The sequence below is a fragment of the Equus caballus genome, chromosome 19, assembly GCF_041296265.1.
Source record: "Equus caballus isolate H_3958 breed thoroughbred chromosome 19, TB-T2T, whole genome shotgun sequence".
Classification (NCBI taxonomy): Eukaryota; Metazoa; Chordata; class Mammalia; order Perissodactyla; family Equidae; genus Equus; species Equus caballus.
Genome location: NC_091702.1, coordinates 35,346,360 through 35,358,790, shown reverse-complemented (window position 1 = coordinate 35,358,790; position 12,431 = coordinate 35,346,360). Strand labels below are relative to the sequence as shown.

At 45.7% G+C, this 12,431-nt stretch overlaps 1 long non-coding RNA gene across 1 annotated transcript; it reads right to left on the bottom strand.

Moving 5' to 3' along the window:
• Positions 1 to 5,156: 5,156 nt before the first annotated feature.
• LOC138919161 (uncharacterized) lies at positions 5,157 to 10,616 on the bottom strand. The gene is made up of 2 exons (XR_011429135.1): positions 8,196 to 10,616; positions 5,157 to 7,329 (listed from the first exon to the last, which is right to left on the bottom strand). It is a non-coding gene; the product is annotated as an uncharacterized lncRNA (long non-coding RNA).
• Between the last annotated feature and the right edge of the window lie 1,815 nt (positions 10,617 to 12,431).

Genomic DNA, 12,431 nt, shown 5'->3' with positions numbered 1-12,431 from the left:
GTCATACTGAATCAGTTACACTAAAAAAAATAACAATAAAAACAAGAGGTGAGGGCTCAGGATGGGGGAGGGCATGAAGCCGGGCAGCCAGATCAGACAGAGAAACACTCGATGGATGTGAGATTCCAAGGGTGCCCTGGGATGCTACAGTGCGCCAGCAACATCCTGCCTACGTTCTCTGCAAGATCCTGTCTATCTGTGCAGACCTCAGTGGAGGACTTTGTGTTTTGTTTAAATAATTCTGGTCCCAGTTCCACCAACTTACCTTCCAGGAGAAGGACTGTGAGAGAGGAATGAGGATGGACATGACCAGCCCCACTGCAATTTCCCATTCACCGGGGTTGAGGTCCACCAGTGCTGCTGGGAGGTAACTTTCCCATATTTGCGATGTTTGTAACCCTGAGTCTGTGTCTCCTGCCATAATAGGCCATAAAACCATTTAGACAAAAACAACAGGAAGAGTGTACGTCAGCAGAGCTCTTCGTAGTTAACAGAAGGTGTTCAGATGTGTTTCTTCATTTGATTCTTAAACTACCCTGGACTGTCAGCTTTACCAGGACAGAGAAATCAGGTCTGTCTCATTCATTGTATGCACAATGCTTGGAGCAGTGAGTGGCACATAACAGACACTCAGTGCAGATTTGAATAAATGAAACTTATGAGGCAAGAAAAAAGAGTCATTATCCCCTTTTATATTTGCTGCCCAGAGTCTCAAAGTGGCAAATAACAGAACAAGGACCAGACCGAGACTCCCAATCCCAAGGTCATTGCTAGATATTTTGTCCTATGATGCTTCTAGGTCACTGGCCTCAGGGAGCAACGAACCCCAAAAGCATGAGTGTGTGGAGCAGCCGTGCAGTGCACCGAAAGCAGGCAGATTCCCTGGAGCTTTCCAGCACAGAGAAAGATTTATGGAAAAAAAAAACCCTCAGGACAGAGATGTGGGTGCGTAGCTGGCAAGAAGCTCCACGTCCTCGCTGTGCAGTAAAGGTGCGTTCCCAGTAGGCAGGCACTGGCAGGAACCTATGCAGCTCTTCAGCCTCCCCTGCAGCAGAGTTTCAAAATGCAGCTTCTCTGCGCCGCTAAAGCACTCAGCAGAAAACCCAGATCCAAACACATCATGGTTGTATCTAACTGATCCTTGCATGGTCCACTGTTTAGGTACTGGCCATGGTTAGACTCGGGACTCATCACTCCCACGACTTCTTCTCTAGAGGAAGTAACCAAGCGCTTAGTGTTACTACAAATCAGGAGGCTAATGTACATAGCCGGCCATTGAGAGTGACTACACAACATTAGGTTCTTAAGGCTGATAGGAACTCTGAGGGGTCCACAGCCTAGGTCCCTAGACATGAGGTCTGAGGAGCTGCTGAGATGACGTGCATATCATGAGTGCTCTGGAGGAGAGGGTCCTTGGGTTTCATCAGATCCTCGCAGGGGTCTCTGATTCAAATCCAGACACACAAGGATCCGGAACTACCTCTTCAGGCCCCCAACTGCCCAGCTTTGCTCAAAGCCCCGAGGATGGGATATAGGTCCTTTGCAAGGCAGCCCAGGCCATCTCCTGTCATCAAAGGCTGCCCCTCACAGAGAGTGAGGGGTGGGGAGGTTGTCCCTCGTAGTACCCGAACAAAACGTCTCCCTCCAGGTGTCCAGCATATGGGATGAGAAGCAGAGCTGTAGCATAGGGATGCTGGGACAGCCTCCAAAGTGCATCAGCAGACAGCAAAGCAACTGCTTTTTAAATGTGTGCATTTAAAGACTAGAATTTAATTTATTTAATGTGTTTAAAGGTGTGTATTTAATGCCTATTTCCCCCAAAGTGAGGTTTTTTAAAATGAGAATTTCTGCTCATCAGTCTCAGATCAGCCTTACATAGAGGCCAGGCCTAGAGCTGGTGGCATCTGTCAGCCCCAAATTCTAGTGGACCACCCCCAGGATGAGGTTTCAGTAATGATGGCAAAGCCCCCAAGTTTGTGCTGAAAGGGATCCTCTAGTGCCATCTGGTGGCTGACATGTGTCAATGCATGTTTCACAACACATCCGTACCAAGTTTATTACTTCTGACCTTTTCAAGGATTTCAAAACTGAACTCAGTTCAAATTCCTCCCTTTTCCTACATGTCAGTTGCGCCTCCAGGATGGTATAAGCAATGTGCCACGCAGCTTATCAGTGGCAGAGCCAAGACTGAGACACGTTTTCACACACTCCTTCCCAAGTGTTTTCCCATTCTGTGCAATGTTGTTGTTTGACCTTTCTGCCCACTTCATTCCTTCCCTGGACAGGAATCTCCCGAAGGAAACCAAGGTCTGGGCTGACTGCCCTCCTCTGTGCTCCCACAGTTCCTTCCACCTTCCTCCGTCACAGCATTCTCTTGCCAGGTTACCCTGACCAACTTTTCTGTGTCCTTCCCTCAACAAAAGCAGAGACTGTTTACACTCTGCACCCCAGGGCCCAGCCTGGAGCCTGGACCACATGAAGGGATGTGTGAAGTCACCCCTCACCCAGGCAAGTGGCACAGCATGTGTCTGGGCCAGGGGTACCCTTGCTGTACCTGTCACTATGACCACTGTCCTCCTATTCTGTGCCATGGATCCCATGCGCTCCCAGGGTCCTGAAAGAGCAAGACGTGGTCCCCTTTGGATGGAGCTCCAGCCAGGTGGGAGGCCTGGCAAGGTCAATCATTGAACACAATACCGAGCGGGGCATCTTACACATGGGTGCCCTAAGGACAAAGAGAAAACACTGAGGTGAGGCTGTGAAACTCAAGGTAGTTTCAGAGCAGGATGTTCACGTAGCTTCTGAGACTTGAAGGTGAATTCAGCAGACCTTGGCAGAGGGCATTTGGGCAGCAGGAACAGCCAGGCCCAGAGGTGTGAGCAAGCAGGTATGCTAAGGGTATACCTGGAGAACAGGGAACATTAGTGGATTGTTGTGGGGAGCGGGGAGGGAGCCCAACCTCAGAGCCGCACAGGGCCTTTAATGGCCTTTAGTGCCAGGATATGGAAGCTTAGCTTCTGTTTCTAGGACTGAGATCCCTGTGAAGGATTTTAAGGAAGGAAACAGTGAGATGGGGTCTAGGCAGCAGTGGGGATGATGAATCGGGAGACATTCAAATAAAGAACACGGTGCAGGGAAGATGGTAGAGCCATTATTCTCAAACTTTAGTGTGCATTAGACTCTCCAGGAGAGACAGTTTATAATGCAGGTCCCCAGGTCCCCTCCAGAGATTTGATTCAATGGGTCTGGGCTAGGGCCACAGAAATCTGCACTTTCAGCAGGAAGCAAGCTGTTTGGGTGCTTCCAACATAGATGGTTCGAAGGCTACACTAGGAACCACTGGAGAATGAGAGCAGGAGAGAGCCAAGAACAGAAGGTGGCAAGTAAGGAACGTGAAGTGAAAGAGACACCTGGAGGTGGTGGCTGAGTAGGAAGTCCGAGGGGTGGGAGGGGCAAAGGGAACAGCAGTGGTGCCTGAGAAAGACTGTGTAAGGAGCAGAGACTGGTTCCCCAAAGCAAACTCATCAGGAAGGTTAAATTAGGCTTGAGCAGAAAAGGGGTTGATTGGATTTGGGCCACCTGATCTTTAATGGCTCCACCCAGCAGTGGTTTTACTGGAACAGAGGGAATAGAAGCCAGACAACAGAGGGTAAGAAGTAACTGAAGAAGAGAAATACTGATGCTCAAGAGATATTCCTGCCTCCAGAAGCTTGACTGAGAAAGAAAATGAGAAAAAGGATGGAAGTTGTATAGGAAGGGAAATACTGTGCCACAGAAGGATTTTGTTTTTTAGATGAATACCTTTCTATGTTATGGAGGAGGAGTGGGCTGAGGTCACAAGCAGAGGGTCTAGGAGAGAGGGGTGTTGGAGGAGGGACGCTCCTGGAGAGCAAGCAGAAGTTTGGGAGAGGTCCCAAGCCCCACGAGGTAGGAGGAGGGACACCCCCCTTCCTGAGGCAGGTGGTAAGAGGAAGGGGAAAGCGCAAGTGAAAATAGGTTTGCAGGTTGATTAAAGTCAGGGGCAAAGAAAACAAATATAAATATATCCACTCCGTCAAAATTTGAGTTGATATAAGACTGGGAGAAACAATGAATTCATTAAATAACTGAACAAAGAGTCGAAAAGACATTAAGAGTCTAGAGTGAAGAGCTAGAAACCAGCTTTAATAGTGCAAATGTAAATTCTGCACTGGGTTTAAAAATTAGCTTCCACAAATACAGGAGGACAACTTGACCCAATAGCAGTCAACAATTAGAAAAGAATAATTGATGATATTCCCCATTTGACTAAAAAGGATTATGAGACTTTTAAAAGCTAAGAATTTTGGGTTATCAATCTGGGATCGTGGGGATTGGCAGAATTCTAGCCTACCAACTGTGGCTCCACCCCTTTCTAAGGATATGAGGGCGAGGAAGAGTGGGTGATATGATTGTCGTGACAACTTAGCCTAGACTCTGCTTTATAAATTTCTTTTTGAAGTCACTCATTTGCAAACCTTGATATTTTAACTACAATTGGAAATCAGTTCTTTGTGGTCTATCTCAAAACAGATTACACTGATTTCACCAAGTGACACTCACAAATCTCCCTGATCACCTGGGAAATCTTTGCAAGATTCAAGATTCCTGAGACCTCCCCAGCTCAGAGATTCTCATTGTGCAGGTCTTGGGGGTTGGCGGGAGCTGTCAGTGGATCATTCTGATGGTCACTTAGGTTTGGAAGCCACTGAACAGGTTAGGAAATCTCTGGAGGTGTCTGGTTCCTATCCTAAGAGACTAAAGAGACACAACATTCTTCCTTGTGCATCACAAGCATTCAGAACCATTAGATTGTGCCTTTAGCGGGTATGACAACTTACATGCTTGAAACTGCGGTTAATTATGGTCTACTAGTGGCATTTGTTGGTATTGCACATAAAAATGTAGGAAAACTTGCTTAGATTTGTAAACTCCCTTGCTTAAAGAGTTTAGTTTTCAATATAAATCCAATCACCAGGTATCTAGTTTTCTAATTTTTTCAAATGACTAGTCATTTGTGAGCAGTGTATCTATGCCTAATGATGCCCTGGATGTCACAAAGAGAGACTAATAAAGTAATAAGTGGTGGTTTGGAAGCAACTCATCATACACGAAGAACACAACACAAACAAATCCCCTTTTGTCTTTATCCTTCAGGTTTAATTTTATTAGTTGTCATGTCTCTTTGAGTTATAATTTACATACCATGAAATTCACCCATTATAAGTGTACAGTTGGATGATTTTTAGAAAATTTATACAGCTTTGCAACCATGACCACAGTTGTAGAACACTGCCGTCACCTGACAAAATTCCCTCACGCCTGTTAGCAGCTTTACAGCCCAAGGGACCCTCTGATTTGCTTTTGGTCTCTAGTGTTTTGCCTTTTCTAGAAATTTCATGCAAATGGGAACACAAAATATTTAGTCTTTCATATCTGACTTCTTTCACTTAGCATAACGTTTGTGAGGATTATCCCTGTTGTTACATATACGAGTAGTTCAAACCTTAGTTTTGCTCTTAGATTTCAGTCTATGATCCACTTTTTAATTCATTTTTGTGTATGCTGTGAAGTAAGGGTCTAAGTTTATGTATTTTTGTATGTGCGTATTTTTGCATATGGATATCCAATTGTGCCACCACCACTTTAAAGGCTGTCTTTCTCCATTGAATTGTCTGGGCATCTTTGTTGGAAATCAATTGACCATAAATGTGTGGGTTTATTTCTAAACTCTGTCTTCTGTTCCATTGATGAACATGTTTCTCCTTGTAGGAAGGGTGAGTAATGATTTGCGAAAATTTTGTTTCAGTTATATTTACTAGGTTGCTGTATAAAATGTGTTTATTGTGGCAAGAACATTCTCTTGAAAAATATTTATCTAGGCAGTGCCAGATAATATTCACAATAAGACACAAAAAGAAGGATCCTAAAATAGGCTATCGGGATCCACAAGGATTGTGGAACAGAGTATAGACTCATTCTTCTCAGAAGGGGAAACTGAGGCTCAAGGGGAGGAAGTAACTTATCCAAGATTATGCCCAGATCCAAACCCAGGTGCCCTTCCTGGAAGCCCCCATATTCTTGCTGCACCACCTGTCCCTCCCTGCTCTTTAGCACCTCCTTAAACTTTCTCCACCTCTCGCTGCATTAGCGCTGTCCTGCTGACAGCAGCTGGCAGAGCCCACGAAGACACACAGCTGGGCAGGAGTCCCAGGCGCACAGCCCACTGGTGCTCTTATCTTCTCCCAAATCCTCAACCTCCCCTTTAAGACTCACCATAAACAATCTCCCCCAAACACTGCATTGCCCCCCCACCCTACCCCCAGGCGGGTCTGGCCCCAGATGACTGTTCCCTGGCCTCCTGCCCCTCCCTCTTCAGGGACAGTGGAGTTGGCTTCTCTTCAGGGACTCTTCTCAGAATGGAAAACAGAAAGCAGCACCATCAACTTCAAAAGGCTCTTACACAACGGCGGCATCTTACTGAGAATCATGTAAATAACCCGGAACATACGGATTGAATTTCGGTCAACTTGCCCAGGAATGTAGTAAGTCAGGGGGTGGATAAAGGCTGCCCCTGGGCCCAGGCACTCAGATCACTCCAAAGAGTCATCTGCCCACTGTAGGGAGCTCTCCTGTCCCTCTCCACTTCCAGGGACTCCTACCCTTAGCAAGGCACAGGCACACTTGACTCCGTCCCTGACAGGCTGCGCTCCGTCATGATGGCAGTGTCCCAGGCAGCTCCCCGTCCCCTTCCTTCAGAAGAAGACGATGCTTTCAACCCAGCAAACGGGGCAGAATGTGTGCTCATTACTTCATTCATTCATCCACTCATTCAACTGGTATTTATTGAACACTGTGTGGGGTACGAGGGGGATAGGAAAATAACAGTCAACAAGACAGCACAGTCCTGCTTTCATGTCTAGTGAGAGAACTCCAAGTTATCTGAGTTTTCGAATAGAAGTAAGTTCCCAGCACTGGCAGTGTTCAAGCAGAAGCTTATAGAGACTCAAGCATCCAGTGGAGAGTTGGGTGGCTGACCTCCAGGACCCCTCCCAAGTACAAAGTTCCATGAAGTTCGAAGTTCCTGGAACTGTGTCGCTGCTCCCCTCCTGCCTCCTGCCTGCACGGTGCTCTGGGAAGCTTTGGTTGGAAGGCATGAGCACTCCCCAGAGAAGCAACAGTGGGTCCAGAAAGAGCAGATGCCCATCTTTCCTGCTGAGAAAACCGTTATCATTCTTATTTCTTTCTATTTTCTCTCTTCTCTTTACCCTCAGAAGACAGCTGAGAACTTCCTCTCGAGTGAGGATGAACCTGAAGAATAAAACAAAAACAGCTAAACAAACATAAAAGTTCTAATAAAATATTCCCATTGGGAAAGCTGCAGAAAAGATACATGAGAACTCTCTGTATTATTTCTTATAACTGAATGCAAATCTACAATTACCTCAAAATAAAAGGTTTAATTAAACCCCCTAAAAGTTGTTGATAATTCGATGGTGAATACCTAACATGTTACCTTTAGGGGAAGAGAGTGAGAGATGTAAGGAAAATCTATACTATTTTTCCAACTTTTCTGTAGATCTGTAATTGCTCCAAAATAAAAAGTTTAAAAACAATTTTTAAAAACACAAGAAACTGCTCACTGATAGAGAGGGAACCAGAGCACTGGATTAGGAATTAGTAGACACTGACTTTCTATGTGACTTTGGGCAAGTCCTTTCTCCTCTCTGACCGTCAGTTTCCCCATCTTTAAGATGAAGGTGTTTGACAAGACGATCTTCATCTAGTGTCCTATCCCACCCGTGGCCTGATCTGTGGTCCTATATCTTTATCACTCTCACCTGCTCTTCACCCTTTTCCCAACCCAACTTCTCAGATTCCCCATCTGCAATGTAACGACAAACAACATTCACTTCAAAAAATTGTTAAATTAAAAATGAAACAGTGGATGCCAAGCGCCTAGGGCATAGTAGATACTCAGTAAGCAGTAAGCGTGGGGTCCCTGCCCCTTTGCCCCTTTGACCCTTCTTTCCCACAGAGCAGAGCTCCTCTCTTAGTTCCTCCACCCCTCCCCCACCGCACCCCTTCTACTGGGAGCAAGCCGCAGCCTTTAACAAAAACTTGGGAGGTTGTCACTGTGCTAGGCAAGAGGCAAAGTGGAATGCTCATGTCCTCACCTTTCTTTTCCGTTGTTTCACCAGAACAGTGGGTTTCACACTTTGAGTGCATCTGAATTGCCTGGGGAAGCACAGATGGCTGGGCCCCACGCACCGCGTTCTCATTCAGTAGGTCTAGTGCAGACTTCAGAGAATGTGCGACTCCAGCAAGCTCTCGGGTGATAATGCTGCTAACCTGGCTTCTCTGCAAGCTAAGAGGACACCCACACACCCCATGTTCCAGAGGAAAAGCAGACGTTCCAGGGAGCTTGGCCCCCAGGGCTGGAGCCAAGGAGGAGAAGGAGTTGCAGGCCTGGGGGGACTGTGACATTTGGGAGGGGGTCTGGGAGATCAGAGCAGGGACCACTCCCACAGAGGAGTAGAGGGAGGAATCGCCCCAGCTTTTCCTCTTTTTTCTCCCTTCCCACCCAAAATGAGGCAGTGCCCCACCCTCCCCATCCCTCAACCGCCATCCATCAACTCCCCCCAACCCCCCGCACTCCTCACCCCCACCCCTAGGAAGGCTCCAGAGCCAGATGAGGTTGGGCTCAGGCTGAAGTACTGACTGCGAGGGCAGAGAAAGGGAAGGAAAACAGTGGAGGAAAAGTTCCAAGGCCCAGGACACACAAGCTGGGCGGGAAGTGGAAATTGAGTCAATTCCAGACTGGTTTGTTGGGGAAATGTTCCTGGGTGGTTTGGGAGAAGTGCGTAAATAGGAGCTTGCATGTGGGTGTGTCTGTCAACACCATGTGCTCCAGTGGAAAGTGAGGCAGAAGATGAAGAAGAGCTAACTTACTAAGTTTCTTAAGTAAGTGCTCTGCCATGGACTAAGCACTGAACACATTTCATCTTCATGGTGTAGGCATCGTCCCTCTTCACACGTAGGAACCCACACAGGCTAACACCCGATGTCGGACCCTGGACTCTCTGCTGGTCAGTACTGCCTCATGACCTTCCAGATCTGTCACCCCCTACAAGCTGTGTGGCTTTGACCCAATCAATTTTTCTGAACCCGAGTTTCTCTGCTGGTAAAAAAGTTGATGTTAAGTACTCCCAGGAAGGTTATGAGTACAAATAAAACAGCGAGGTGAAATGCAGGCTGTGGTGTGCACTCAACCACCCACCTAAAGGTTAACAGCAATGACCATGGCCTCTGACTTTCATGAGGGTAGCCACTTAGAGGTCTTATGTTTGGTTCTGGGCACCACTGGGTTGACATTTTCATACTGTTTTAAATAAAACCATTACTCACTGGTGCAACCAATGTTTTATTATTACTAATTCCAAAACCATTGCACCATGGAGCCAGAGTTTAAAGAGAATTTAATTGTAGACCAAAACATGCCCAGTAGCTATGCCTGTTTTTATAAATAATTCCTGTTCTAAATTCTCACTTGGTGCAAAAAGCTTTTTTGGTGTATTTCATTTTTCAGTGTGTGGTATACAATGTTTTCATTGTATCCGTGTGCAGAATCTTGAAATATTCAGAAAAATAACAACAGCAATAATATTCCTCATTTTTATAGCACCAAATGGTAAGCTGAAGAGCAAATTATGTCCCTTCATTATAGACAAGAAAACAGGCCCAGGCACGGGATGCTCAAGTTCTTAGAGCTGTGTCCATCCATCCAGGTGGCGCGGGTGCAGACGCAGTGCCCTTTGTTGTATACCATGCTACTTGCACAGAACATGTGAAAAAAAGAGTGTGCCACTCTACCCAATATCATCCATCCAGCCCCATCTTCACTCAACCAGCTCTCTTTTCATTAGTGTGTATCAGCCATACACTGGGAAATGCCCCCTTAGAACTAAGACTATGCTTGGAAGGGTCTTGGAGATTGTCTAAGGATTAACATGAAGTATAAAAGTTCTGCAAAGTCAAGAGCATGGCTTAAGATCACACTGCCAGAAGGGGCTGGGAGCCTCCCCAACCATTCTCAATGCACAGAGCTCTGAAGAAGCGGTGTTTATCCAGTCAGCCCCATTGCACCATGGAGCCAGAGTTTAAAGAGAATTTAATTGTAGATGCAATTATCAACTGTTGGAGCTAAACAGGATCCTAAATAATGTATTTATTTTTCAAATGGGGATATTGAAGTTCAAAGACCAAATGTGACTTGTCCAAAGCCACATACATTTCATTTTGACAACGATAAGAATCAGTAACCACGATTTCAATTTAAGAATTAAACCATACACCAGGCACAGTGCTAAGAGATTTTCATGTAATGTCTCATATAATGCTCACAACAGAGGAGGAATGGAGGGGAGGAGACAAAAGTTCTTCCCCAAGGTCAAATATCCAGAGAGTAACAGTCTGGATTCACAGCCAAGTCTGTCTGACTTCTTGTCTCCAACTCTATGTACTACGGCCTCTTGTGACATTGTGATGTATTATAAGAAATATGTATTTGGTCTTTATCCTTATTTCTGGTACAGAACTCCTAAAACGCTTGGAATTTCCTAAGCAACCAGAAAGATAAAGATGCTTTTTTGTTATGTTAATGAGGTGACTTTTGGATCCTCCCTAAGATGGGAGCTAGTTGCCAGGGGAACCAACTAGGTGATTAGAGGGTTGGAACTTTCTGTCCCACCTCCTGACTTCCAGGGAGGGAAAAGGGGCTAGAGGTTGAATCAATCACCAGTGGCCAATGATTTAATTAATGGTGCCTATTCAATGAGGCCTCCATAAAAACCCGAAGGATGGGGTTGAGAGAACTTCCCAGTTGGTGAACATGTGAAGATTTGGGGAGAGTGCTGTGCTCAGAGAAAGCATGCAAGCTTGGAGCCCCTTCTCCATACCCTGCTCTACGCATCTCTTCCAACTAGCTGTTCCTGAGTTATATCCCTTTATAATAAACCAGTGATCTAGTAGGTAAAATGTTTCTCTGACGTCTGTGAGTTGTTCTAGCAAATTAATCAAACTCAAGGAGGAAGTGGTGGGAACCTCTGATTTATAACCAGTCAGCCATAAGTACAAGTAACAACCTGGAATTGTGATTGGCATCCTGAGTTGGAGGGGGTTGTTGGAACCTCCAATCTATTGCCAGTTGGTCAGAAGCACAGGGGACAACCTGGACTTGCCATCAGCTTCTGAAGTGGGAGTGTAGGATTGAGCCCTCAGCCTGTAGAAGCTGACTATCTCCAGGTAGATAGTGTCAGATTTGAGTGGAATTGAGTTGCTTGGTGGTGTGGGGGAAAACTCCTCCCCTTTCACACTTTAGAATTGGGTAAGGAACCCAAATTACCTCTCAATCTGCTTTGAGCAGGATCACTGGGAGGCATGGTGGAGGATAGATTGAAAGTTGCAGGCCTGGAGAAAGGAAAGCCAGTTCAAAGGTGCTCATGAAGTTCCCAATGACACAGTGAGGGCTTGAACTAGAACAGCGGCAGAGGGATGAAGAGATGGAGCTATTTCAGCATTTGCCTGATGCACTGCTGAGACTTGGCATAGATGTTAACATGAAGATAAATGCTACCATCCACAGGGAAGCCCGGATGGCCCACAGTATTTGTTCTATGGAAAGAGATATCAGCTATGAAGAGGTTGGTCAAGGGTGTTCTTGATCTTTCTCTGGGCATCATAGAATGGACTAGAGTATATTTCAGATACAGCTTTGAGCCAGGGCACAGTCTCTCAAAGCACACCAATAAAAGTGGCTCAATTTTTTTAAATGCCTCAAAACAACAAGGATGATAATAACATAAACCCATCAAGGGCAATCTCGTGAACATCGCCAGCTGGGTCCAAGGGGGTCTTTCTGAAACGTCCAGTCCAATGTTATTTCTAATAATATTCATTCCAACAACTTTTTATTGATTAAACACGTTTGTGTGTGAAGCACTCCTAAATATGAGAAGCACTGTGTAAGACACCTTGGGGAGATATAGCAATGAGGTAGTTATAGATGTATTCTCAAGGAGCTAACAGTAGAGTAGAAAGTATAAGATAAAGATTTAAATGACTATAACACGAGATGGGCCGAGATAGATGACTTAAAGAGGGGACGTAGAACGGCTCTGAAAGTTGAAAGAAGATGCTTCTAGATGGAGAAGCATGAGGGAGGTGGCAGTCAGGGAGCCTTCCTGGAACAGATGACAAGAGAGTGATTTAGAAGGGTTTTAGATGTGTTCACTCCATATCTCCTCAGTTCTCCAGGAAAACCCAAAAGGGTTCAATGGAAAGGTATTATTATTATCATATTATAGAGAGGGGGACTGAGGCTTAGGGAGGCAAACTTATTTTTCAAGATTCAT